Source organism: Gorilla gorilla, chromosome 1 (assembly GCF_029281585.2).
Source record: "Gorilla gorilla gorilla isolate KB3781 chromosome 1, NHGRI_mGorGor1-v2.1_pri, whole genome shotgun sequence".
NCBI classification, from domain to species: domain Eukaryota; kingdom Metazoa; phylum Chordata; class Mammalia; order Primates; family Hominidae; genus Gorilla; species Gorilla gorilla.
Window position 1 is genome coordinate 74,008,875 of NC_073224.2, and position 26,303 is coordinate 74,035,177.

At 40.5% G+C, this 26,303-nt stretch overlaps 1 long non-coding RNA gene across 1 annotated transcript; it reads right to left on the reverse strand.

The window, feature by feature from the left end:
• Window positions 1-20,531: 20,531 nt before the first annotated feature.
• Window positions 20,532-23,548, reverse strand: LOC129531639 (uncharacterized). Its single transcript, XR_008676935.1, has 3 exons — window positions 23,069-23,548; window positions 21,197-22,606; window positions 20,532-20,857 (listed from the first exon to the last, which is right to left on the reverse strand). It is a non-coding gene; the product is annotated as an uncharacterized lncRNA (long non-coding RNA).
• Between the last annotated feature and the right edge of the window lie 2,755 nt (window positions 23,549-26,303).

Sequence of the window (26,303 nt, forward strand, 5' to 3'; positions counted from 1 at the left end):
CTGGCAAGCTGCTGCCCAGCCCAAGGCAACTTTTTCCAGATTGCTTGCATGTGGGTGTGACCAGTTCTCTAGTTATTCCCAATGGGAGGTGAATGGAAGTTATAAATGTCAGTTTTGGACCAAGGCTTTTGAGAAGCAGGCATGCTTCTTTTACACTCTTTCCCCTTCTGCTGGCTTACATGCAGAAAACGAACAGGCCCTGGGAATGTCGGAGGCCTGAGATAGACGGAGACTTCATCCCTGAAACATTGCTGGGAGGGGACTGCCAACTTACCAGGAGCATTCACTTCATGCAATTTTATCAGCAAGAGATAAACTGCTGAGTATTTCAGTCATTATACACATTTGGGTCTCTTCGTTACCACAGCCTAGCATATAGGGAGCATGCTTAACATTTTTCTATTGGCTTGGAGCATGTGCAAAATATATGGAGGCCACTGGTCTAAGCACTTGCCAAATGCAGATGAAATAGGATTGCTTGTTTTGTCAGATCCAGGGGACAGAAGCTCATTATTTCAAAGCCATCCCCTCATGTAATCAAAAGCTATAAGGATCATAGGTGGTGTTTAAGACAGCTGAGTTTTATGTTTGCAAAACTGAAAAATAGTGAAATTTTTAGGAAGATTCACAAACTTAGATTACCATTAATTAAAAAAAATGACAAGCCTTAGTGGTAACCCAAGGGTTGTCTTAGAAAATGTGGAAATATTTGATGAATGTTATTAAAGAGCAGTGAAATCCAGCAATTGTTTGGCACAGAGTTTGCTCAAATTTGCAACTACTTTAATGTCCCCAGACTTTAGCTTAAATTGTCTTTTTTCAAGGCTCAAGGACTTTCAAGATCCAAGTGTTTTCCAGTTACCTTTGCAAATGAAGTAAGAGTTCACTGCATTCCTCTGACCCTCCTCCCTGGGGTTTAGATGGTGAAACTCAGAAAGGCTTCCTTCATGCATTCAGCTTAGAGAAAGAATAGAATGATACATCAAGGCAATATTTCTGAAAGCTGAGATCAACAGACTGTGATTAAAGTCAGCTTGCAGTTATATTGGCTGAGAATGTCATGCCAGCTGCTCGTAAACCCCACAAGATGATGGATGTCTTACTGTTATCCTTACTGCTCTCCAGAATTTATTAGCAGAAAGAAAAATGGGGAAAGGTTATAACTCTCAGAGGTCCAAAATTCTCTTTGCAACAGTGAATAGTGAAGGCTTGGGTGTCAGTTATAAATGAATCACTGGGCATTTGTGTGGCACAGGGAGGAGTGTCAGAACCTCAGCACTCTAATCAAGAGCGGCAGGAGCACCTGCATAGAGGGTCAAGTGAGGTGTTAAGAGGGCTCGTGTTGCAGGTGCATTCATCATTCTACCCTGAGAAATTTAGCTAGTTGCTGTCGAGAAAAAACTCTGTTAACAATAGGGAAACGAAATTCCATGGCCCTCATTCACTGTTGGGGAATTAATGGTTATAGGGAAGGGAAATCCTGCTTGGGTTCAGGAGTGAGGTGTGGGAGTTCTAGCATCATGGAACTGGTGAAGGACTATGTGACTGGGGATCTGGGAGCAGCTGCTTTGGGAGGCAGAAAGATAGATTTGGATCCCTCATCTTGGGTCTTGATGCTAATTTCCTTCCTTTCTCCTGCCCTCTCCTTTCTCCTACTGAGCTAAGAATAAAAACTCTGGAACCTGCTGTTTTATTTTTTTCACTCAAGAAACTGATTAATGAAAGCTGCTGGGTTTAATAAATGGCTGTCTATTTCAGCTTAGAAAACACTATTTTGGGGAGTGGAAAAATAATGGCAATCATTCACCTTGTGGAGAGCTGCATTAGTTTGCAAGTTGTTAAAGGAATAGACTTCGGTATTAAAGAAGCTTTGGTTAGGATACGTGTTCCTCCACCTGGGATACGACATTTAATAGCTGTGTGACCTTGAGTGGTTACTTCACATTGTATGATCCTTAGTCCTCTCACCCAGGAAATGGTGATTAATGGTACATGCCTCTGAAGTTTGCTGTGGAAATTGAGGAAGAGACTTGTAATAGTAAATGTTGGATAAATGTGAACACTCTACATGACCTATTTATTTTCTACTTTCATATTTTCAAAAGGAAGATAGAGAATGTATTTGCTTATGGGTACATTGCTTTTGAGCTCTTGCTCATGGTTAAATTTCCTGCTGAGTATTTTCTGAACTCCAACTCATCATTATTGAATCTGGACAGTTAACATCACCCCTATTCATTTCTGTCTGGAGCACTCCCCTCTCTTTCTTGTCTTAGGAAGTTAAAAATGAACTGATGTGGCTAGAAAGATTCCAAAGGGGGAAAAATGAACTGATAATGTGGGGAAGTTTGCTTTAATTTCCTGAAGAGAAGCTTTGGAATAATACTCTGAATACTTATTATTTGTTGAACCTGGTCAATGTTAGGCATCCCATGCAGATTTTCTAAAGGTGCCATCTTTGTCTTAGGACTATGTAATCAAAATGAGCAAGGTAATCCCAGATGCACAAGTCAGCTTTGTGTTCATGGATGAGGTGCACTATTAGCCTAGATATTGTATTCGATTGCATGAGCACCTCATTCAAGCACTGTCCCACTTTAACCTCTTGCAGCCTGACTACTCTCTGTATCTGGAAAATGGAAAAACCAGCCAGAGTTTAATCCAGAAAACAAACTACTCCAGGTATTTTAGATACAAGGGAGAATTGTCTGGAGATTAAGTTCTTAGGAAATTGCTGGAAGGGTTAAAAGGAATGGGCTCAAGGCTGGCTAGAGCTAAGAATGGCTCCTGGAATATGATAGAACTGAATTACAAGGGAAATGACTACCCGAACCCCAATTAGGAAGGGCAAAGACTGGAACAATTGACTTTAAGGACACAAAGGCATAGCTGTGATTGAGAGATCAGAAAAACAGCATCTGATCTGTTTGGGGGACCAAACCGTGTGGACAGTGGAATGTGGAGTCTGGTGATCTTCATAGCCCAACTACTCCTCAACACTCACAAAGGCAGAGTCTAAATACTGATACACAAAAATCTTCCCTGCCAGCAGAAAACAGCAAACAGCAGAAAGACAGCTTCTGCCCACTTCCACGTTCTACATTTCTGATGAGTGCGTCTAATTGACAGAACCTAACTCATATCCAGTCTCCTAACTAGATTCCAGAAAATGTTGTGTTTATTTATTTTACTTCCAGCCTCTGCAGCATTGGAAAGCACCCTGGAAACGTAACCATGGGACCAGCTCAAACTGATTAACCATTGCTTTAGTTTTTACAGGTGACAAAGGACCAAAATTGCCTGGGTATGCACAATAGAAAGGGCTTTGGCCTTCTAATTTAACACCACCAATGCAGACCAGCTGCATTGGCATCATCTGGAACTAGTTAGAAAGGCCATAAAAGCTGGAGCTACTCCCAGATTGGAGAGACAGTTATGAGTGTTGCCTCCTATCTCCCTGCCAGTTGACTGGAAATAAAGTGTTTTCTTTTCTCCAAAGCTGGCGCCATAGTATTGTTATCTATGTGCATTGGGCAGTGAGCCCATTGCTCGGTAACAATAGGTGAGGATGGATGTTGAGCCACAGTCAACCAATTCCTGCACACTGTCCTGCCTGAGTCCCATTATTGTGTGTTCATCTGTCTCTAATTCAACCACATGAATTCAGCAGAACCAAACCAGTTCACTAAGGTAGAGAGAGAGAGAGATTTAAATATGGGAGCAATTTTGTTGAACATTCAACTCAAGGAATGAGCATCAGATCTGAAGTGAGTATGAGCCAGAAGACATGAACTTCTTATTTCCTCAGGTGATGTCAGTACTGAGGTACCTCTCACAATATGAGTCTATATAGTCTGAATAAGTGAATAGAGTGATTAAAAAGCCATATCTAGGGTCTCCACTCCTGAGGGGGGTAATGAGAGAGGAGAAAGGAAGAAACCAGACAGGCAGGCAGTTAGGGTGGGTCCTTAGTTGAATTATTTCAAAGAAAAGAACAGCCTGCAGGCATAGATAAGGGAACTTGCACGGGGGGACTTGCCTGAGACATGCTCCCAGCCACACAAATAAGAAAGGCTACACAGGGGACTTGCCCAGACATGCCCACAATGGAAAGTTACATCCCCTAACACATGTACAGTAAGGGGAACAAAGCAATATGGAGTAGCTCAAGCTAAGGGCCTGCATATGCACTAGGAGGACAGGGTGGAGCTACCAGAAATTCACACCTTATGCAAATGAGATGTTCGGTCCTTCTTGGTTTCTTATAAAAGCCTTTGCATTCAACTCTGAAAATGGCAACCCTCTTTCTGGTCTTCTCTCTGCAGCAGAGAGCTTTCTTCCTTCACTTATTAAACTTTTGCTCCAACCTCAAAAAAAAAAAAAAGAAACAGCCATATCTTGGTCAAAATCTGGCCCCTAACAGAAGGCCAAATCCCTTTGTGTTTATAAGATAAAATGATAAACACAAAGAATACTCTAGGGAAGTAATTTTTTAAAAAAACCTGTTTATAGATTTTTGCGTTCCTGGCTGAAAGTTGAGGCCCTTCCTCCTCACCCTCCCATGAGACCTAGCTTCATTGTATTTCACTGAGAATTCAGTGATAATCAATTCAAATGAGCAGTCACGTGAAAGGATGTTGTCAACTGTAAAGTCCTACATATGTCAGGTGTTATTATCACACATAGTGCTTTACATGTAATGGGTACTTTCAACGTTCTTTGTTAATTTCCCCCTCTCTTCAGGCAATATAGACATATGTATTATATATATATATTTTTTTTTCTGAACTATTTGACAAGTTTTAGAAATCATGTCCCTTTGTCCTTAAATACTTCTGTATAAATTTTCTAAGAAGAATATTAACTCAGAATATTGACCATTGATATACTACTATTTAATCTACAGACCTTATTATTCACATTTTGCTAATTTTCTCCGTAAGTTTTTTTTATACCAGTGCTTTTTTTCCATCCAGGATTCAATCCAGAATTATGCATATCATTGGGTTTTCTGCACTTTCTTTGATTTTCAGGACCTTGACATTTTTGAAGAAATCAGGCCAATTCTTTATAAAAAAGAATTGACTCTATACAAGAGTCACTGAAATTGGGTTTTGTCTGATGTTTCCTCATCATTACATAATTAGAGTCAGGTTATGTGATTTTGGCAGGAATAGTAAATAAACAGTTAACATTTCTTGAGCTAAATAAGAAGCAACCCAAGGTGGATTCACTAAGCAGTAGTTTGAAGGTCACTGGACAGAGTCAGCCAGTGTGGAAGCCGAAAGACTAGACCAACTTCTGCCGTTAACCAGGTAATATTGAGTAACAATAATAAAAAGGATGGTGATGATCATCGTAATAATAATGACTTTATTTAGCAGCATCGAAAGTGCTTTTATATGCATTATCTTATATAAATCTTTCAATTGCCTCATGAAGTAGAAATGATTCTTACTTTATGGATGATAAAATTGAGGCTCGGAGAGATCACATAGGTGGAAAGTGGCAGAGCCAGAGGCCAAATCCAGGTCTCAAAATCAGACTCTGAAGCTTTTCTTTTTAAACCAATATGCTGGAACAGAAGTCACAGCACCTTCTTGGGAATTCATCTCTAAAAGGAGAGGAGTGAATAAAACAAACATGTAAGGCAGCACTTCTCAGTATTTTGGACTTCACAAAGCAATAAAAATAATTTTTAAAATTGGAAAACAGACACAGGACTTGTAATACTTTACATTGCCAAGTAAGGATATTAAAATACAAAAATAAATTTTTTATCTAGCATCAGTACTGTTTCATAAAAGAAAGGACATTTTAATATAAAAATATAGGAAAGTAATAATCTCAAAAAAAGAACATTCTTTGAAATTGGATGTATTAGTTTTGTAACATACTCGGTACATTGTCATTAATTTTCCCACTTCACTGGGGCCTCGTTAAAGATCTGACCTGAGCAGCCCTGATCTGTGGCCTGGCATCGGGAGAACACTGTTTTATGGTGTCTTCCTGCTCTAGTGTCCAGCAGGTTTATTCTAAATGACAAAAGTACGTGAGCAGGGAGAGGAGTGGTGAACAATGGTACCTCCCCAGGGTCTCTTTTCTTGCTTCTCTGCTTCTTAGCCCTCACTTTTAAGGGATAAGAAAGAGTTGGCGGGAGAGCAAATACAACATAATGATTTGGGTATAGTAGGAATGGAATAGCATCTGTTCGTGGCTGAGGGCCTAGGGTAGAAAGTTCCAGAAAGCAGCTTCTGTCAGTTAAGTTAGGCACCCATTCTGACACAGTGGTGTTTTTTTTTTTTTTTTTGGTGACGATTTGTATTTATTTATTTATTTATTTATTTGAGACAGAGTCTGGCTCTGTTGCCCAAGCTGGAGTACAGTGGTGCGATCTTGGCTCACTGCAACCTCCGCCTCCTGGGTTCAAGTGATTCTCCTGCCTCAGCCTCCCCAGTAGCTGGGACTACAGGTGCACGCCACCATGCCCAGCTGATTTTTGTACTTTTAGTAGAGATGGGGTTTCACTGTGTTGGCCAGGCTGGTCTCAAACTCCTGACCTCAAGCGATCCACCTGCCTTGGCCTCCCAAACTGCTGAGACTGCAGGTGCGATCGACTGCACCCAGCCAGGTGATTTCTATTAATGCATTAAGTAACCAGGTCTTGAAGTGGTTCTAATAACTCCCATAATTTCAAAGTAGTAATAATTATAAACAATATTTTGCAATATTATCTGTATTGTGATGTTAAAATACTTGTGATTATTATAGGTAACAAAGTCACAGGTACTGTTACCACTACTGAAGTGTGAAGCCTACAGTCATAATTGAAGAAAAGGCACAATTTCAGTTAGAGGTCAGTGAAATCAAGATGTAATTTTTTTCCCATCTGAGTTCATAGATTCCCTGACTTCTTTTTGTTTTTTTTGAGATAGCGTCTCACTCTGTCGCTCACGCTGGAGGGCAGTGGGGTGATCTCTGCTCACTGCAACCTCCGACTCCCTGGTTTAGGTGATTCTCCTGCCTCAGCCTCCTGAGTAGCTGGGATTACAGGCATGCACCACCACACCCAGCTAATTTTTGTATTTTTAGTAGAGATGGGGTTTCACCATGTTGGCCAGGATGGTCTCGATCTCCTGGCCTTGTGATCTGCCCACCTCGGCCTCCCAAAGTGCTGGGATTACAGGTGTGAGCCACCACACCTGGCCGATTCCCTGACTTCTATCCATGGGTCCCTTGGAGGGGAATGGAGGGTGGGGTGTAGGAGGAATCTGAGGACCCCAGATTAAAACCCCTATTTTACAAAATGTATTTTTATAAATTTAGAGGGTACAAGTGCAGCTTTGTTACATGGTATATTGCATAGTGGTAAAATCTGGCCTTTTAGTGTACCCATCCCCTGAATAGTTTACATTGTACACAATATGTAGTTTTTTACTCCTTGCCCTCCTCCCAGCCTTCTCATCTTTTGGAGTCTCCATGTCTGTTATTCCACTCTGTGTGTCCACATGTACCCCTGTTTAAGTCTATATTCTCTGTCTATTTTTTAATCTTCCATTCGTGTCTTAATTTTATGATCCCTCAAATATCTAACTATGTATAAGAGTAAGCAATCTTTGTAGTATGGTTTTTACCCTCATGACCCAGGGTGACTATTCTCATCAAAGTCACCAATGTTCCCCCAGGTTCGAAGGACCTTTTCCCATTTTTATATTACTCCATCTCTCTGCAGCCTCAGACACCAAACCGTTCCCTCCTTGGAACTTTCTCCTTCCAGAGGTTCTGCAATATTCTTCTCCATGCCATGACACAGTGGTTTTAAGCCCTCATAATGGTGGGAGTTTTTTCAAAACACAGGGCTGGAGCTCTGTTCTCTGAGTATTCTGAGAAGGAAGGTTTGGGGTAGGGCCTAGGCATCTGTTTAATGCTACATAAGGAGTTCCAGTTTGTACCAATTGAGAATCACTGCCTTTGTTATTTATGAGTGCTGGATGTATGTTTTCCACTGATAACTATAATAATAATAATAATCATAGCCATAGACTTAGTAATGTTTTTCTCTCACACTGAGGTTTTTTGTTTTTTTTTTGAGGTGAAGTCTCGCTCTGTCGCTTAGGCCGGAGTGCAGTGGTGCCATCTCAGCTCACTGCAACCTCTGCCTCCCAGGTTCAAGTGACTCTCCTGCGTCAGCCTCCTAAGTAGCTGGGATTACAGGTGACTGCCACCATGCTCGGCTAATTTTTATATTTTTAGTAGAGATGGGGTTTCACCATGTTGGCCAGGCTGGTCTTGAACTCCTGACCTTAGGCAATCTGCCCACCTCGGCCTCCCAAAGTGCCGGGATTACGGGCGTGAGCCACTGTGCCCAGCCTCTCCCATTGAGTTTTAAAGCACAGCTCTCATTTAATCTTTTCTTGGCTTTATTTCCAACCTTAAAAATAAGAATAAAACAAAAACTCCACTTCCTTCAACAAGGAGATGTATATATTAATGAGGAAATGTCTGCAAAATTTTCGCAATATCTGGAATCAAATGTATTTTGTAGGAATAAAAACAATAATTTCTTTTCTTTTCTTTTTTTCTTTCTTTTCTTCTTTTTTTTTTTAATGAGGCATGGTCTCACTCTGTCACTCAGGCTGGAGTGCAGTGGTATGATCACAGCTCACTGCAGCCTCGACCTCCCAGGCTCAAGCAATCCTCCTACCTCAGCCTCCTAGGACTACAGGTGCGTGCAACCACATCTGGCTAATTTTTGTACTTTTCGTACAAAAATTTTCACAATGTTGCCCGGGCTGGTCCTGAACTCCTGGACTGAAGCAATCCACTGTCCTTGGCCTCCCAAAGTGCTGGGACTACAGGCATGAGCCACTGTGCCCAGCCAATAATAACTTCTTTATTTTGGAAGCAAACAGGGAGAAGGCAGAGGTAGATTCTAGGGGTGGTTTGTAAACTGCTGATTTATGGCCAATGATAAGCGATGTTAGTCTATGTGTGAGGATGTGAGACAAGCAGAAAGTGAGTGTTTGCAGGTGTGACTTTATAGCTAGGGGATATAGATAGCAGAGCATTGTCATAGAATCTTAAAGAAACATTGACTCAAAGCTGCAAGGAATCTTAGAGTTTTCCATCTTCATTCTTTATCCCCGTGATCACATCCATTCAGGGCCACATTATGACTTTCTTGGAACCCCAGCACTTCTGCTTTTGCTCCATGGGCCAAGATGGGTGGATCGCGAGGTCAGGAGATCAAGACCATCCTGGCTAACACAGTGAAACCTGGTCTGTACTAAAAATACAAAAAATTAGCTGGCATGGTGGAACATGCCTGTAGTTCCAGCTACTCAGGAGGCTGAGGCAGAACAATTGCTTGAACCCGGGAGGCGGAGCTTGCAGTGAGCTGAGATTGCGCCACTGCACTCCAACTTGGGCTACAGAGTGAGACTCCGTCTCAAGAAAAAAAAAAGTATCTAAAATTATATTTTATGACAGCATTGGCATAAAATCACCTGTAATCCAGGCTGGATTTATTATTACATATTCATTATTATATTTATGTTTCCTTTGGCTTAAAAAATTAAAAGTAAAACATTTTTATGGGCCCCTAAAAGCATCATGGGCCCCAGACACTTGCCTCCTATATCTAATGGAGGAGTCAGCCCTGCCTGAGAGAGGGAATACACTATCTTTTGAAACAGCCCATATATTTCCATTTAAAAACCATTTGAATTGATAGAAAGTTTATAATATGTATATGCACTTCTGTCATGTTTTTCTAGTTCTTTTCCCTAGAGACAGTCTCCTCCCTCTGTCTCATGTCCTATATACTAGATCCTGGCTATTCAAATTGTGGGTTGTGGACCAGAAACATTGGTATCACTTGGAGGCTGGTTAGACATGCAGAATCTCATGTCTCATCCTATACCTACAGAATCAGAATCTGCATTTTAACAAACTCCCTAAGTAATTCATGTTCACACAAAATTTTGAAGAAGCACTGTATTGGAGAGAATAATAATAGCCAACGTTTATTGAATACTACTCTGCCGGACATCATTTTAAGTGCTTTATGTGGATTGTCGAATTAATCCTTTCAACAACTTTATTTATTTTTCCCATCTTACAGATGAGTAAACTGAAACACAGAGAAGCCAAGTGACTGTCTTTATCCAGAGAAGAAGTGGTGTGCAGGAATTCGGACCAGACAGTGTGACTCCAGGATCTATGCTGTTTATCTCCATGCCAGTCTGCCCATTCTCCTGTGCCCTTCTCATTTGAGAAGTTGCTGCTTGCTGCCCAGCTTACAGTTCAGGTTGCCAGGGTGGGAGCAATATTTTTCATAGCACTTAGTCCAACCCTCTTGTTACAGCTGATTGGGTGACAGGTAGATAGATCCCTGATCAATGGTAGTCTATGGCTATTCTGCAATCTGTCACTCAGGTGGGCTCTCACTCTGTGGTATTTAAATGAAGCAACTTGGAAATAATTTGCTAGCTGTTAAGGAACAGGAAAAAGGGGATGGGTGGCCTGTAGATGAGTCATGTTTAGAGTGACTTGTCAGTAATAAAGGTATTAGTGCTTCGCTACTTGAGTGTCTAGAGTACCTTCAATTCAGATCCACTCTCCCACTCATTTATCTGGGATTCCCAAGCCTATTATGGCTCCACCTTTTGAATTTCCCTGGGAGTCCTTTTATTGTACCACAAGAAGCCCTACAACAATCTTGCTTTACTTGAGCTAGCTCAAGTGGGTTTCTGTTTGTTATCCTAAAAGCCAAACTACAAGAACACACATTCACATATTTAAAAGCACTTGTGCATCTCCCTGAGCTACCCCTTCTCCAAGGGAAGCATCCCCAGTTCTTTCCATCAATCCTCATGCCACGTGTTCACTCCCTGTCTTGCTTCTTTCCCTCTGGACCGTGCAGTTGTAGCCTTTGGAAACAGACTAATACGGAGGCTGGAATTGGAAGCCACTTTTATGGAACAATTTTATGGGTAAAGAGTGAGCCTGCCAGCCTCAAAATTTCTTTCTTAGCACCTGGCAAGACTCTTCCCTGGAGCCTTAAAATTGGTTCTGCTTATAAGAGGGCACGCTGTAACTGGAGTTATGACTAACAGCTGAGCGCAAGCCCCCTCCCAACTGCCCTCCACCCGCAAATGGGTAAGAGTAGGCCCCCTGAAGAAAAGCATCAGAAATTGGAGTGGGGAGTTTTTCCCAAGCCTGTTCTAGCTTGAAGGCATTTCAAAGGAGAAACCCTGATGGACTGTGTCTCCCCAACTCTGGGGAAGAAACTGCAAACTGGCAGGCAACCAGCTTGCAGCAACGGAGAGGAACTCCGGCCCATTCCCCCTTGTGGTTGTCGTGTTCAGGTCAGTACTAACTTTAGCCCTGCAGTCCTCAAATGGGGACAGTCCACTAGTGGATTAAATCCTCCTTAAATGATTAGAAGCTTTTAGCCAGAGATCAGAGGAAAGGAAATTATTTCATTTATTCTCTGCTGGTACACGATGACTTCCGGGGAAGCCATTCTCCAGTGTTTTGCAGAATAATAACACTTTCTATTCATATATCATTGATCTCCCAGGAGCTCAAAGTTCTCCACAAGCATCTTATCAGCTAATTTCACCTGAGGTGCTTGGGAAGGAGGGAGGAGGCAAGGACAACATTTGCTTTCTTTTTTTTTTTTAACCTTGAACTGCAGGGGTACATGTGCAGGTTTGTTACATGGGTAAACTTGTGTCATGGGGGTGTGTTGTAGATTATTTCATCACCCAGGTATTAAGCCTAGTACCCATTAGTTATTTTTCCTGATCCTGTCCTTCCTCCCACCCTCCACCCTCTGATAGGTCCCAGTGTGTGTTGTTTCCCTCTATGTTTCCACGTGTTCTCATCATTTAGCTCCCACTTACAGGTGAGAACATGCACCCAAACGAATATAAGTCATTCTATTATAAAGACACATGCACACGTATGTTCATTGTAGCGCTATTCACAATAGCAAAGACACAGAATCAACTTCAATGTCCATCAACAACAGACTAAATAAATAAAATGTGGTACATTAATACTATGGAATATATGCAGCCATAAAAAAGAATGAGATCAGGTTTTTTGCAGGGACTTGGATGGAGCTGGAGGCCATTATCCTTAGCAAACTAACATGGGAACAGAAAACCAAATACTGCATGTTCTCACTTCTAAGTGTTTGCTTTATTTTCTTCCTTGCGGTCATTCTTTTAGCTGAGACCTCTGCCCCTCAGAAAGAGAGGTGGGGGTAAGCAATGCTGAGGACTTTTTCATTATATAAATTGCCTTACAGTGTTGTCCCTCTACCGGCTTCTGCTGGGTGTCCAACTACCCACCACTAGGTCATTATCCTCTTTTTGTAATTTACTTGCCTCGTTTCAATGTGGGGTAAATACCCTCTTGTTGAGTTGGAGAAACTAGGGGCTCAGAGAAGCTGTGCAGGATGACTGAGTTCTCATGCCAGGCTATGGGTGAGTCTAAAGCCAGTGTTATCACATGTTCAGCTACTGACATGTCCCTCTAAATTCTTCCTGCCTGCAGTGCGCAGGGAGTGGTTACAGAGCTGAGGTTGGCCATAACTCTCTGAATCTGAAAAGATGCGTTCTGAAGCACGTTTGAGGATAAAAGAGGGACGCACATTGAGCCTGAAGGCCTGACCTCAAGTTGGCTGGCCGGCACTCTGAAGCGGCTCTTTTCAGACCTACATCCTGTGCAGTGCTCTGCAGATCAGGCTGCCTCTCTGGGACTTGAATGTTTCAAAAAGGATCTAAAGGGCCTTTCAAATGGTGCCGGGACATAAATAGCTTTCACAGAAGAATGTTGCCTCAGTGATGCGATGACTGAATCAGCACCACATTGAATTAGCAGCAATCTGGTGCTCTGGGTAATGGAGTGATGGTAAATGAACATTATTACGTTTTTACCCCATGAATGAGTCCTTAATAAAAAAGACAAATGGCTTCCAGGTGTCTTGCCACAAAATTTCAACAACTGAGTCACTCAAGCTGGAGGGAAGAACAAAAGGCAGTATAGAATCTCCTTGTGATTCAGTGGCCGCCAACTTGGATTGTCCCCAGTTCCAACTTTAGCATCTTTCTTTAGTCATTCTACTGCACAGTCAGTTCCCCTTGTATAGATGCACAACAGGAGGAAATTCTAATGAAAAGACAAAGCTGCCACTGTCCCATCTGACCAAGCATCCCCAGAGAGAACAGGCTTCCCATACCAGGAAATACTGTTCCTGACAGGAACCACCTGTGTCTCGTCTGTGGCCGGGTCTTGAATTACTGGCCATTCCGGAGCAGGACCGGTTGATGTGCCGACTCCTGTGGCTGCTAGGATGTAAGGTAATCCCTCAGGAATGTTCTGTCAGCTGGCTCAGCCCAGCCTCTGCTGTCATGTCAGGAGGTGGGATGGCTTGGAAGTCTTGTCTCTGTCATAAACTAACACTGTGACATGAGGTGGCTTGGGATCTCTCTGGCTCTTATGTTTCTCAACTGTGGGGTTCATGGCCAAGAAAGGAGTTGGGAAAGTATCAGGTGACAAACACAAATGCCTCTGGGGGTCAGATAGGTGACAGAAGTGAATGGATTGTCTGGGTGTAAGACAATAGGAACCGTGGCGCCTATGAGGAACTGGAGAATAAATGCCTTGCCTGAAGATGTTCAAATTCAAATAAAACAAAAACAACCAGAACCCAATATTGTAGGCCAAATAAAATGCCAAGGGGTTAAGTTGATCTGATGATTAGAGTTTCCAACGTATTCTGGAAGGTTGCTTCTAGTTTTAATGATCCAGCCTTTATCTGCAAGTATGTATTCTTGTATATCAGAATTCCTAATTCAATTATGTATATGGTATATCTTTTTGAATGTGAGAAAGTATATTATGTACCTAATGCTCGGAATAAAATTCAGACCAATCTAGGCTTTTATAGGCTAAATCATAGCAAAAATCATTGATCTTAAGTTGTTGGTTAGAAAAAAATATTAAATATATGTGGTAGGATGTGACTCAGAGGTCATTTAAGCTCCTCTGAGCCACAGCTCTGGGAAGACAGGGAAAATGAACCCCTTTTTAATCACACACTCCTCCTTTTCAGAGCCCAATTATTTTTCATCTGATTTGTATGTAGGCACGCGTGCAGGGACTGCGTCTGTCTTATTAAACACTGTACGTGACCCTGGTACCTGACAACTGATAGGGTTCTCAATACATATATGATAAATAAATGAATGAGTTAATGAAAATAGTATGCCTAGGTTTTAGTCTTTTCTCTTTTAAACTATCTAATAAGCTATTGATTGCATAATTTATTTTAAAAGTGTAGATGTAATCATGCCAATTCTTGGCTCAAAGCCTTCTAAACATGCCACATTGCCTACACAACAAATCTCAAACTTCTTGGCATGATCTTTATTTCCATGTTCTGATTTCTTCTTTCTGTTTAGTTCTATCTTCAAATGAAGTTGCTTCCCCCGCCCCCATATCATAGCCCACCTTAACTACTTGTTCCCCAAACAAGTTCTTTCATTTTCATGACATTCCCTCTGTAACACCCAGCTCTTCTTTTTCTCCATCAAAATGTTATCCATTCTTCAAGATGCAAATGTCCCCTCTCCAGGAAACTTTGCTTTATTTTAAAGCCAAATCAGAAATAACTTCTTTCATCTGTGCTCTTTCTGCATATCTCATATAAAGTGAGTATTACATTCTGCCTTAAGTTGTAGCTGTTTATTTATATACCTACATCCTCTAGAATCTAGAGTCTAGATAGTATCTAGTCTAGTATCTAGAGTCTAGATAGTAAACTTCTTAAAAGCATGGGCTATAAATTGTTCTTCTTTGCCTGCTTCATAAACATGAAGGTATTCAATGCATTTATGTTGCATGATAAAACTTAAAAGTCTACATTTATTGGTTGTTTTTAATTGATGGAGAAATTTTGGTGGCTATCAGTTTGCAGTTAGAGGAACCCTCAACAAACAAGTTTAGTGAGAGAACAAGATAATCCAAGAATCCAAGAAAAAACTGTCACCTTTTGTGACAGAATTGTATAAAAATATATAGAAAAATGTCAGAAGTAATTCAACCTAAGACATAGGGTATTTTTTGTCAATGGGTTTAAGTATCTTCCTGTTGATTATAAAGAAAGAAAAATCATCTGTAAAGTCAAGGATCTGAACTATTGTTGATGTAAAGATGGGTAGTATTACAAAGACAAGTTCCAAAAAAAGGGTGTTGGTCTGCACAGAGCCTGGAACTAAAAAATGTGGACATGGGAACCCTCACCACATCTTTATTTTTGTTCAGAAAAGAGGGTAGGCCATTTTCACTGACCAGTTCCAGTTTTGTAGAGTAAAAAGAAAAAATTTATTAGGCTTCCATAGCCCAAAAGAAAGAGCTGTTAAACATATCTCATACTATGTGTTCTAATTCTGCATTCACTAAATAATTTTCTGATCTATAATTTGTTTACTAGTTTTATTAATGAGCACCTATGTGCTTGGTCCTATTGAGAACTTTTATGTATATTATCTTACTTAACTTTCATAACAACCTTCTGAGGTAGGTATTAAAAGCCCCATTTTTAGATGAAGAAACAGACTAAGAGAGGTTAAGTACAATGAGAACACATGGACACAGGCAGGGGAACAACACACACTGGGGCCTGTTGGGGGATCAGGGAAGGGAGAGCATCAGGACAAATAACTAATGCATGTAGGGCTTAATACCTAGGTGGTGGGGTGATAGGTGCAGCAAACCACCATGGCACACATTTACCTGTGTAACAAACCTGCATGTTCTGCACACGTATCCTGGAACTTAAAGTAAAATAAAATTTAGAAAAAGAGAGAGGTTAAGTAATTTCCTCAGTCACCCATCAGAAAATGGTAGAGCTGAAGATTTAATGCAATCTGTTTGAAAATACCAGTGATATGCTTAACAGAAATAGAAAAAAAATCCTAAAATTCATATGGAATCACAAAAGACCTCAAATAGCAAAAGTAATCTTGAGTAAAAAGAGCAAAGCTGGAGGTGTCACACTACCTGATTTCAAAGTATACTACAAAGTCATAGTAATCAAAACAACATGGTACAGTGTGTGGTATAAAAACAGACACATAGACCAAAGGAACAGAAAAGAAAGCCCAGAACTAAATCCATGCATTTAAAGCCAACTCATTATTGAAACACCAAGTACATAATGGGGAAAGAAAGGCCTCTTCAATAAATGGTATTGGGAAGACTGGATATCCACATGGAGAATTAAAAAAATTAGACCTTCCTCTCTTGCCATATACAAAATTAACTCAAAATAGATTAAAGACTTAAGTGTAAGACCTGGAGCTATGAAACGACTAGAAGACAACATTTCATAACACTGGAGAAACATTTCATAACACTGGTCTGGGCCAGGATTTTTTGGATAAGACCTCAAAAGTACAGACAACAAATGTAAAAGTAGACAAATGGGATTACATCAAACCAAAAAGGTTCTGCACAGCAAAAGAAATAACAGATGGAAGAGACAACCTGCAGAGTGGGAGAAAATATTTGCAAACTATACATTTCAGAGTTAACATTCAAAATATATAAGGAGTGCAAACAACAGCAAAAGACCAAATAACCTGATAAAAAAAAATAGGCAAAAGACCTGAATAAGCATTTCCCCAAAGAAGACATACAACGGCCAGCAGGTATATGAAAACATGCTCAACATCACTAATTGTCAGGGAAATGCAAAATAAAATCCCAATGAGATACCATTTCACCCAGGTAGAATGAACAGTATAAAAAAGACAAAACAGAACAAGTGCTGGGGAGGATGTGGAGAAAAGGGAACCCTTATATACTATTGGCGGGAATGTAAATTAATGCAGCCCTTATGAAAAACAGTATGAAGTTTCCTCGAAAAATTTTAAATAGAACTACCATATGATCCAGTAACTCCACTACTGGGTATATATCCAAAGAAATTGAAATCAATATGTCAGAGATATCTGCACTCTTGTGTTAATCACAGCACTGTTCACAATAGCCAAGACATGGAATCAACCTAAGTGTCCATCAACGGATGAATGGATAAGAAAATGTGGTGTATATACACAATGGGATATTATTCAGCCATAAAAAGAATGAAATCCTGCCATTTGCAACAATTAACCTGGAGGATATTATGTTAAGTGCAATAAGCTGGGCACAGAAAGACAAATACTGCATGATCTCACTCACATGTGAAATCTTTACAAAGTTATCACATAGAAGTTGGGAATAGAATGGTGGTTGCCATAGGCAGAGATGGTTAGGAGAGGGGGAAATGGGAAGATGTTGGTCAAAGGATACATAATTATGGTTAGACAAGAGGAATAAATTTCAAGAGATCTATTGTACAGCAAGACAACTACAGTTGGTGAAATATTGTATTCTTGATAAACGTAAAGAGAGTGAATGTTATTTGGTCTCATCACAAAAATGATAACTAGGTGAGGTAATATATTTGTTAATTACCTAAATTTAACCATTCCACAATGTGTATGTACTTCAAAACAGCATGTTGGACGCAATGCTACCTGTCAATTTTAAAAAAGTAAACTTTTAAAAATAAAAAAAGCATAACACATACTCAAAAATAAAGAGCCAGGAAAAGATGTAAGAAACAGACAAAACAAAAAAGAAAATGATGGAGCTCTGATTTAAACACTGCCTGGACTACCTTTTTTTTTTTTTTCGTATTTTTAGTAGAGACAGGGTTCCGCCACATTGGCCAGGCAGGTCTTAAACTCAGGTCATCCTCCCACCTCAGCCTCCCAAAGTTCTGGGATTACAGGCATGAGCCAATGTGCCTGGCCAAGCCTGGACTAACTTTCAATGTTCCTTTCTTTTCTGCATGGTGTTGCCTATTGGAAGGGAACCACTTGATGCCTCTTGCTTGTTCCACTCTTGGGTCAGAGATATCTCCCCGGCTGGAAATTAAGTAGTGGCCACAGTTGGTAGGGTCCAATCTCCCATAGCTGGCTCATTTCTGAGTGAAGTGGTTATTGTGTTTGCAAGTACAGATCAGACCTTGAATAGCAATATACCCATTAAGATAGTGTCTCTGACAGAAATAGGCTATCAGTTCTACCCCTTATGTTGCAGCACTCCTTAACCACTGGAAAGACTTGTGAAAACACAAAACATTCTCTGCATGGCATCTTTAAATGGGAGGCACACTGAAATTTACTTTTTCTCCTTGAAAAAGCTCCAAATTAAATGGATAAAAGAAGCTTAGTATTACTGCTTTTGTTTTCACAGCTGCCAAAATAACTCTGGATCTCCTGGTTCAATTCATAATAACCTTAGCTGAAATTACATGTGTCTAAAGATAGAAGATGCAGGGCCAGGAATGGTGGCTCAGGCCTGTAATCCCAGTGCTTTGTGAAGCTGAGGGAGGAAGATTGCTTGAGCCCAGGAGTTTGAACCAGCCTGGGCAATATAACGAGATCTCCATCTCTACAAAAAAAAAAAAAAAAAAAAAAAAAAGACCAGCAGTGTTGACACATGCCTGTAGTCCCAGCTACTTGGGAGGTTGAAACAGGAGGATCCAGTGAGCTGTGATCATGCCATTGCACTCCAGCCTGGGCAACAGAGCAAGAGTCTCTCTCAAAAACAATAACAAAAGCAAAAGATAGGAGATGCAGGTCAGAGCATCTGATGCATTTCCTATCTTTAAAGAAGACATTGTCTTTTGTTTAAATGGGGTCTGTTCATTTTAACTCAAAGCAGTCCTTGATGACAAATGAATGTGAAAAGCCTACAGATGTCCTAAGTTGGGAAATTTCCTTCCTTCCTCCTTCCCTCCCTTTCTCTCTCTCTCTCTCTCTTTCTTTCCTTCCTTCCTTCTTTCTTTCTTTCCTCCTTCTTTCTTTCTTTCTTTTTTTGACAGAGTCTTACTCTATTGCCCAGGGTGGAGTGCAGTGGCATGATCTCCACTCACTGCAACCTCTGCCTTCTGAGTTCAAGTGATTCTTATGTAGTTGGGATTACACGCATGAGCCACCATGCCCAGCTAATTTTTGTATTTTTAGTAGAGACAGGGTTTCATCATGTTGGCCAGGGTGGTCTTGAACTCCTGGACTTAAGTGATCTGTCTGTCTTGGCCTCCCAAAGTGTTGGGATTACAGGAGTGAGCCACTGCACCCCACCTGGAAGTTTTCATTTATATACTCTTGACATCATCATATATATTGTGTTTGCATCTAAGAAGTTATTTTAACAATTAATTCTAGCCATATATGGTCTCTTTTTTATTGGAAACACATTAGAAAAGTTCTTAGTTAAATGCCCATTTTGCAGATTTGTACTGAAGGATAGCAGCGGATTGGTGGATGATCAGAAATGTGGTACCTGGGGTGGCAGTATTTTGGAGAGGGGGTCTGAAAACCAAGTTGTAAGATGGCCCGGAGGCTTTTTAGCCCAGGGAAGAATTTCTAGGCAGGCAAGAGGTCTTCAGATATTTGAGGGACTCACTTGCCCCAAACAGGAATAAACAGGTATCCTCTTCTTTACCGTAGAGGGCAGAACTTGGACTAAAAGAAGGTCAGGATAGGGAGAAAGTGATGTACATGTGGGAAAAATCTTTAGGATACTTGAGGAATTTATTAGAAGGATGAATATTTGAACATTAAAGTTGTTGGGAATGATGGTGGAGGCTGTCTCAAGTAAAGATGGTCAGGATAGGGAGAAAGTGATGTACATGTGGGAAAAATCACTGGGATATTTCAAGCTAGGAAGCTATGGCAGGGATTTCAGTTTGGGTAAGAGATCATGCTCAATGCCCTAAAGTTCCATTCCAATTCTAAGAACTTAGTTCACGGTTTAACTTATACACTTAATATCATTTGGCTTTATGTGAATCAAATATGACAAATGGTTTAACAATGATTGTTGGAGAAGAGTGTATTTATGCAGTAGAATCTCACTGATTTAATATAATTGAAAGGGAGAGCCAGTCTGGTTGGTGAAGTCAATTATGAAATGATGGTAAATAATAAAAGTCCATTTTATTACTTTCAAGTCCTTGGATGCGTGGAATTACATCTACCAAAGTTGCCCGATCAAGGTTCTGCTTTAAAGAATAGAGAATGATTTGTAATCAACCTATCAGAGTACCAGTCTTGCTGGCCTTTGCTTAGATTAGAATTAAATCATTTCCAATTCAGAATGTTTGAAAACAGTTGGTTTTCATGAGTAAATAAATAGGCCCTTCAGAATTTCATTTTATGTGTTTATTCTGTCAACTCTTTCTCTTTTTTTCCTGTTTCTAGGGCAAAGGGAAGCTTATGTTCAACCTCTGTCAAAATGTCACAATTAAAAAATAAACAAAACACAACATGAATAAGTGAGATTTTTGTTGTATTTTGGTCAGACCAATTCTCTGTCTTGCAGATTGAATGTTAGATTGCTCAAAACTCATGAAAGGAAACTTTCTGAAGAACTATTTATATCTAGAGGGTGTGGCAAAGAATTGGATTTAGTAATTTGTTCATTAGTCAAAATTTAATTTCAAAAAGACCATATATGTATAATTTCATGTATGTGATGTGTCCAGAATAGACAAATCTATAGAGACAGAAAGTAGACTCATAATTGCCTAAGGCAAGGGTCGGGGGTGGTAGGGTGGCTTAAGGGGATAATAGAGAGTGGCACTCACAGGTATGGGTTTCTTTCTGGGGTGATGAAAGTGTTCTAAAATTGTGATCATGTTTGGACAACCCTGTAAATGCAGACATGCATAGTTTAATGACAGCAATATATTCTGAGAAATGCATCAGTAGGTGATTTCGTTCTTGTGTGAAACAACAAAAAGTTGTGTACTTACCCAAATTTAGTATAGCCAACTACACACCTAGGCAACAAACCTGTATAGCATGTTACTGTACTGAATAATGAAGGCAATTGTAACACAGTGGTATTTTTGTCTCTACACACAACTAAACATAGAAAAGGTAATACGTTACTACAATGTTACAATGGCTATGTCACTAGGCAATAGGGATTTTTCTGCTCCATTATAAACTTATGGGACCACCATCTTATATGCAGTCTAATGTTGACTGAAACTTTATTATGTGGCACATGACTGTGTCTTAAAAAACAATGAATTGGGCTGGGTATGGTGGCTTACACCTGTAATCCCAACACTTTGGGAGGTGGAGGCACTGAGAGGATTGCTTGAGCCAAGGAGTTCAACACCAGCCTGGGCAACATAGTGTGACCCCATCCCCATAATTTTTTTTTTTTTAGTTAGCCAGATGTGGTGATGTGCACCTGTGTCTCAGCTACTCTCGAGCCCAGGAAGTTAAAGCAGCAGTGGCTGCAGGGATGTCAGCTTGGATGAGAGAGTAAGACCCTGTCTCAAAAAACAAACAAACAACATTGGATTTTATACTTTAAATAGATGAATTGTATGGTATATGAATTATATTTCAATAATTATTGAGTGTACATTATGAGTCAGGAGTTGTTCTGGGACTGGAAATACGATGTTGAACAAGCCAAAGTCTCTGCCCTCACAGAACTTACAGTGGAGAGTCAGATAACAAACATGTGAACAAGCATATAAAAACATAGTTTCAGGAAGAGGTAGTACTCTGAAGAAAAATAAAGCAGGATAAGGAACTAGAGAGTATGTGCATACATATACGCACATGTGTCTTGTGTGTATATGTGTGTATGTGTGTGTGGGTATGTGTATGTAGCATGTCTATATGCATGTGTGTTGTATGCATGTGTATGTGTGTGCACTGTGTGTGTATACACATGTTTTCTATTTTAGATATGGTGAACAGAGAGGCCCTCCATGGGGAATATAACTTTTGAGTAAAAGTGTGAATAAAATGAAAGAATTAACTGTGCAGATAACTGGGGTAAATGCATTTCAGGCAATGCAAAGACCCTGAGAAAGGAATATTTTGGTCTGTTCAACCAAGAAGAAGGACAGAGAGCTAGTGGGAAATGACGCTGGAGGGGTCAGTAGGGATCATATCATGTAGGTGATGACCATGATAATATCTATGAGTTATTATGAGTTCAGTCTTAGCATTAATAATTACCACTAACTTTGCGTGACATATAGTCCCCAAGTCCTTTTCACAACCTCTATCTTGTTTGATGCTCACAACTCTAAGAAGTTGCTGTTAGTTTGCTCGGTCTATATATAAGGAAAATGTGAGGAAATTGTCTACAATTCTCGGTGCTCCATGAGTCAATGATCCACTTCAGGACATGTCCCAAGTCTGGTGATCTTATTTCCTCAAATCCTAAGTCAGTACTTGCTGCAAGACATAGGCTCAATACATGTTCATTCAGCTTCTTTGAGGTCACAAAGTGAGTGGACAGCCAAGCCAGGACTGAAGTTCAGGTCTTCTCATTCCAAATCCCATGCTCTTTGTACTGACTCACATGGCCATATTGCTTTTCACTTTGAATCACAGAATGATGAGGATTACAGGGTCTTCAGGGGTCATCTTCCCAGTAGATTGACACTAACATCCTCCAAGGCCTGTGGGTGTTTACATAGTTTTCCAGGATTCTGCTGAAAGAGGTTGATCAGTCTCTGTTATTGCACAATGCCACTTTAATTGAGGAATAAGTTTTCCTTAGCATATTCTATTAAGCGACTTTATGTAATTAATTGTGTCCCCTGATGGTTACAGTTTGATAATTTTCATCTCTGCCTTACCATCCAGGTTCCTTCTTAGCAAATCCTACCATCTTTCAGCTTTTAACTACATAAAAAAGTAGTTAAAAACATGAGTTCAAATCCTGAAATGAGTTCAAATTCTGGCCCTGCTCTTAATAGATGTACGACCTTTGATGCCTCAGTTTTGCTCATTGGTAAAATGGAGATAGTAATATTATTTATCTCATATGGCTGTTTTGAAAGTTAGATGTGTCTGTATAGTGCTCAGCACAGAGCCTAGAACAGAATAAGTATCAGTAAATATTAGCTATTACTAACTGGTATGCTTATGCCCCACTCTCTGGTAGCACTTACTGTAGAATTGTGGCCAGGGAGGCAAGAAGTAAGATAATAGCTTGTCAATGTTTCTGAGTACACAGCACTTAGGTCTCTATTACAGCAGGCCAGTTGGGTGGTCAAGTACATCCTTGGACTGCAACACAACATGTGCGCAGATGGAAACTAGGATTGATTAACTCCTGAGCATTCTGCATTGGAATTAAGGGGGATGATTATTGGGTCTCTCCAAGTACACAATTCCATATGAATCTCTGTGGCTGTTATTAAACTCTGGATTGGAGGCTAGTTTCACCCAGGCGATGATAGAAATTGGGGGTTGGGGGTTGGGTGTTGGGAGCTGGAGCATGGAATGTGTGAGACAGGAAAACAGTATGGGTAGGGACGAAAAGCCATTGATAAAAACAGCGGTTTGCCCCCCTTCCCTTCCCTGCTTAGCTTCTGGAAGAGTCAGAGCTCTCTGGTCTCTGCTGCTGTGTTGCTGCCTGTTAGCGTGATTGTCGCCGTTGCCAGGTAACTGCTGGCGCAAGGGCTTCTGGGTGGGCTGCCCGCTGGCTGGGTGAGTGGGAGGAGGTGTGAAGAGGCAGAGGTCAAGGCCAAGAGGAATGGAAACAGCAGTGTCTACATACACAAATCAGGGCCATGGAGATTCCCCCTAGGCTATGGGACACGGGGAGGCCTGAAAACATGAAGATAACAAGGCAGTCCTCAAATACAAAGCCAATATACAATACTTTAGAAAAGGAATGAACAATTTGGTTTATTCTTTTTTTTCCTCTTAAAAGAAACCCCAATTCTTCATAAATGCCAGAAACTGTGTGTATGTCTGTGACTGCTGGTGTGCCTTTAAAAACCCCGTTGAAAGAACTTCAGTTCCCCCACGTCAGTACTCAAGGTTAGGGGCCCCAGTGACACTGTTGGGGATGACAGCGTTTCCCCAGTTGACAACGTTGGGGAGAAAATACATTGTCTTATCAGGCTGTGCGAAGCCCCTCAGAAAGCCATCTTTTGGGTTCTTTTTCTCTCACATTAAGCACTGATTCTCTTCCTAGATGAGGAGTAAGTACTGACACTAGAGAAAGAGCAGAAGGTGAAGCCAAGTAGCAGCTGACTGTATCCAGCATATTTCATTGTTCATCTGAAAGCCGAGACTCTCCCAGCACACTTGTGGGGGAATATTCCACTTTTAAATGGAAAGAAGCCATAAATGTCAGCTAGAAGATACCTGGGAGAGGATCCAATAAGATTCTTTATTTCAGGGGTGAGGAGAGATCAGAAGTTAAGTGCTTATCAAGTTCAGAGATACAACTACAGATCTAACCTTGTATGAAAGAGAGATTGTCTCTTTAGTCCTCTAGCTTCCACATCTTTCAATGTCCTTACCATCGACCTTCATCTTCTTGCCCTGCAAGATGTTTCTGAAACTGCCTCCCCAGCTCTCCACATGATTCAGCCTCTTCACCCTGCCCTAACCCCTAAATGGACCTGCAGTCAATCTCTGGACTGCTTCCCAGATGCATACTTGGTTTCAAGGTCCTTTATTGGTTTGCTCTTGTTCAGTGATTGTATCCCCTCTCTCTGTCAATAGATGTTTCACTGACTGTAGCTAAAATAATTTTGTTTTGCCTTTTTTATTCCCTCATGTTCTGACTCCATACTTCATATTAATTACAGGATTGGCCATAAAGGGTACCCAGAGTATACCTGGCATGGCCCATAAAGATGAAAGAGTCCATTGTTAGATCATTTTCATTTGTTTAAAATAACACCAAATAATTGACCTCTCAAAGGTCAACTATAATTTCATTTAAAAATCTAAAATGATAAGCCTAAAATATATTTAATGCTATTTTAAAATATATATTTTCTTGAGGTACATGAAAATTATATAGGCTACTATTTATTGGTCATTTGATGCCAGATACTGAACTAGATGCTTCACATATGTCATAAAGTATTATCCGTAATACACCTGGAAAAGTATCATTATCTTCATCTAACACAAATGGAAACAAAGGCTCAGAGAAGTTAAACAACTGTTCAAGGTTGCTTTTTCTAATGAATAGCTTGTGCTCTTGTTATAATATCAAGTGGCCTCCGTCCATTAACGCAACAGTTTTAGCTCTAATTTTTATCTTAGATGTGAATACAACATAATGAATATATAATGAATTAGCATTTTATGAGTCTTGAGCAAAGCAACTGTTAGTTATTTGTTACTGTGTAACAAATTATCAGAACATTTAGTTGCTTTAAAAAGCAATTTTTAAAAATAGTTTCTGTGGGCCAATAATCTGGGAATGGCTTTACTGGATTCTCTGGGTCAAGGTTTCTCACAAGGCTGCAATCAGGGCTTCAGTTGGGTTGCAGTCATCTCAAGCCTGCTTCCAAGTTCAACTGCTTCCAAGTTCACTCATGTGGTTGTTGGTAGGCCTCAGTTTCTCACATGCTGGTGAACTGAGGTCCTCAGATCCTCCCTAGTTGTTGGCTGGTAGCTGCCTGTAGGGGGTTGAGTGGTCACCCCCAAAGATAAGAGGGCCTATTCTCTGGATCTGTGAATGTTATCTTGTATGGTTTATTAGTCTGTTCTCATGCTGCTAATAAAGACATACCTGAGACTGGATAATTTATAAATAAAAGAGAGATTTGATGGACTCACAGTTCCACATGTCCGGGGAGGCCTCACAATCATGGTGGAAGGTAAAGGAGGAGCAAACGCGTGTCTTACATGCAGCAGGCAAGAGAGTGTGTGGAGGGGAACTGCCCTTTATAAAACCATAAGATCTTGTGAGACTTATTTGCTATCATGAGAACAGCCTGGGAAAAACCTGCCCCCATGATTCAACTACCTCCCATTGGGTCCCTCCCACGACACATGGGGTTATGGGAGCTACAGTTCGAGATGAGATTTCGGTGGGGACACAGCCAAACCACATCATATGGCAAAGTTAAAAAAATTTATTTCCTTATGGTCAAATACACATAAAATTTACTATATAGTAATTTTTTTTTTTACCTATGAGATTAAATTAAGACTTTGGAGATGAGATTATTCTGGATTATCTGGGTGGTCCCTTTAATGCCATCAGAAGTGTTCTTATAAGAGAGAGGCAGAGGGAGATTAGACACCAAAGAGGAATGCAATGCCACCAACAGAGGCAGAGCCTGGAGTGATGCAGCCACAAGCCAAAGGATGCTGGTAGTCACCTGAAATTGGAAGAGGCAAGAATAGATTCTTCCTAGAGCTACCAAG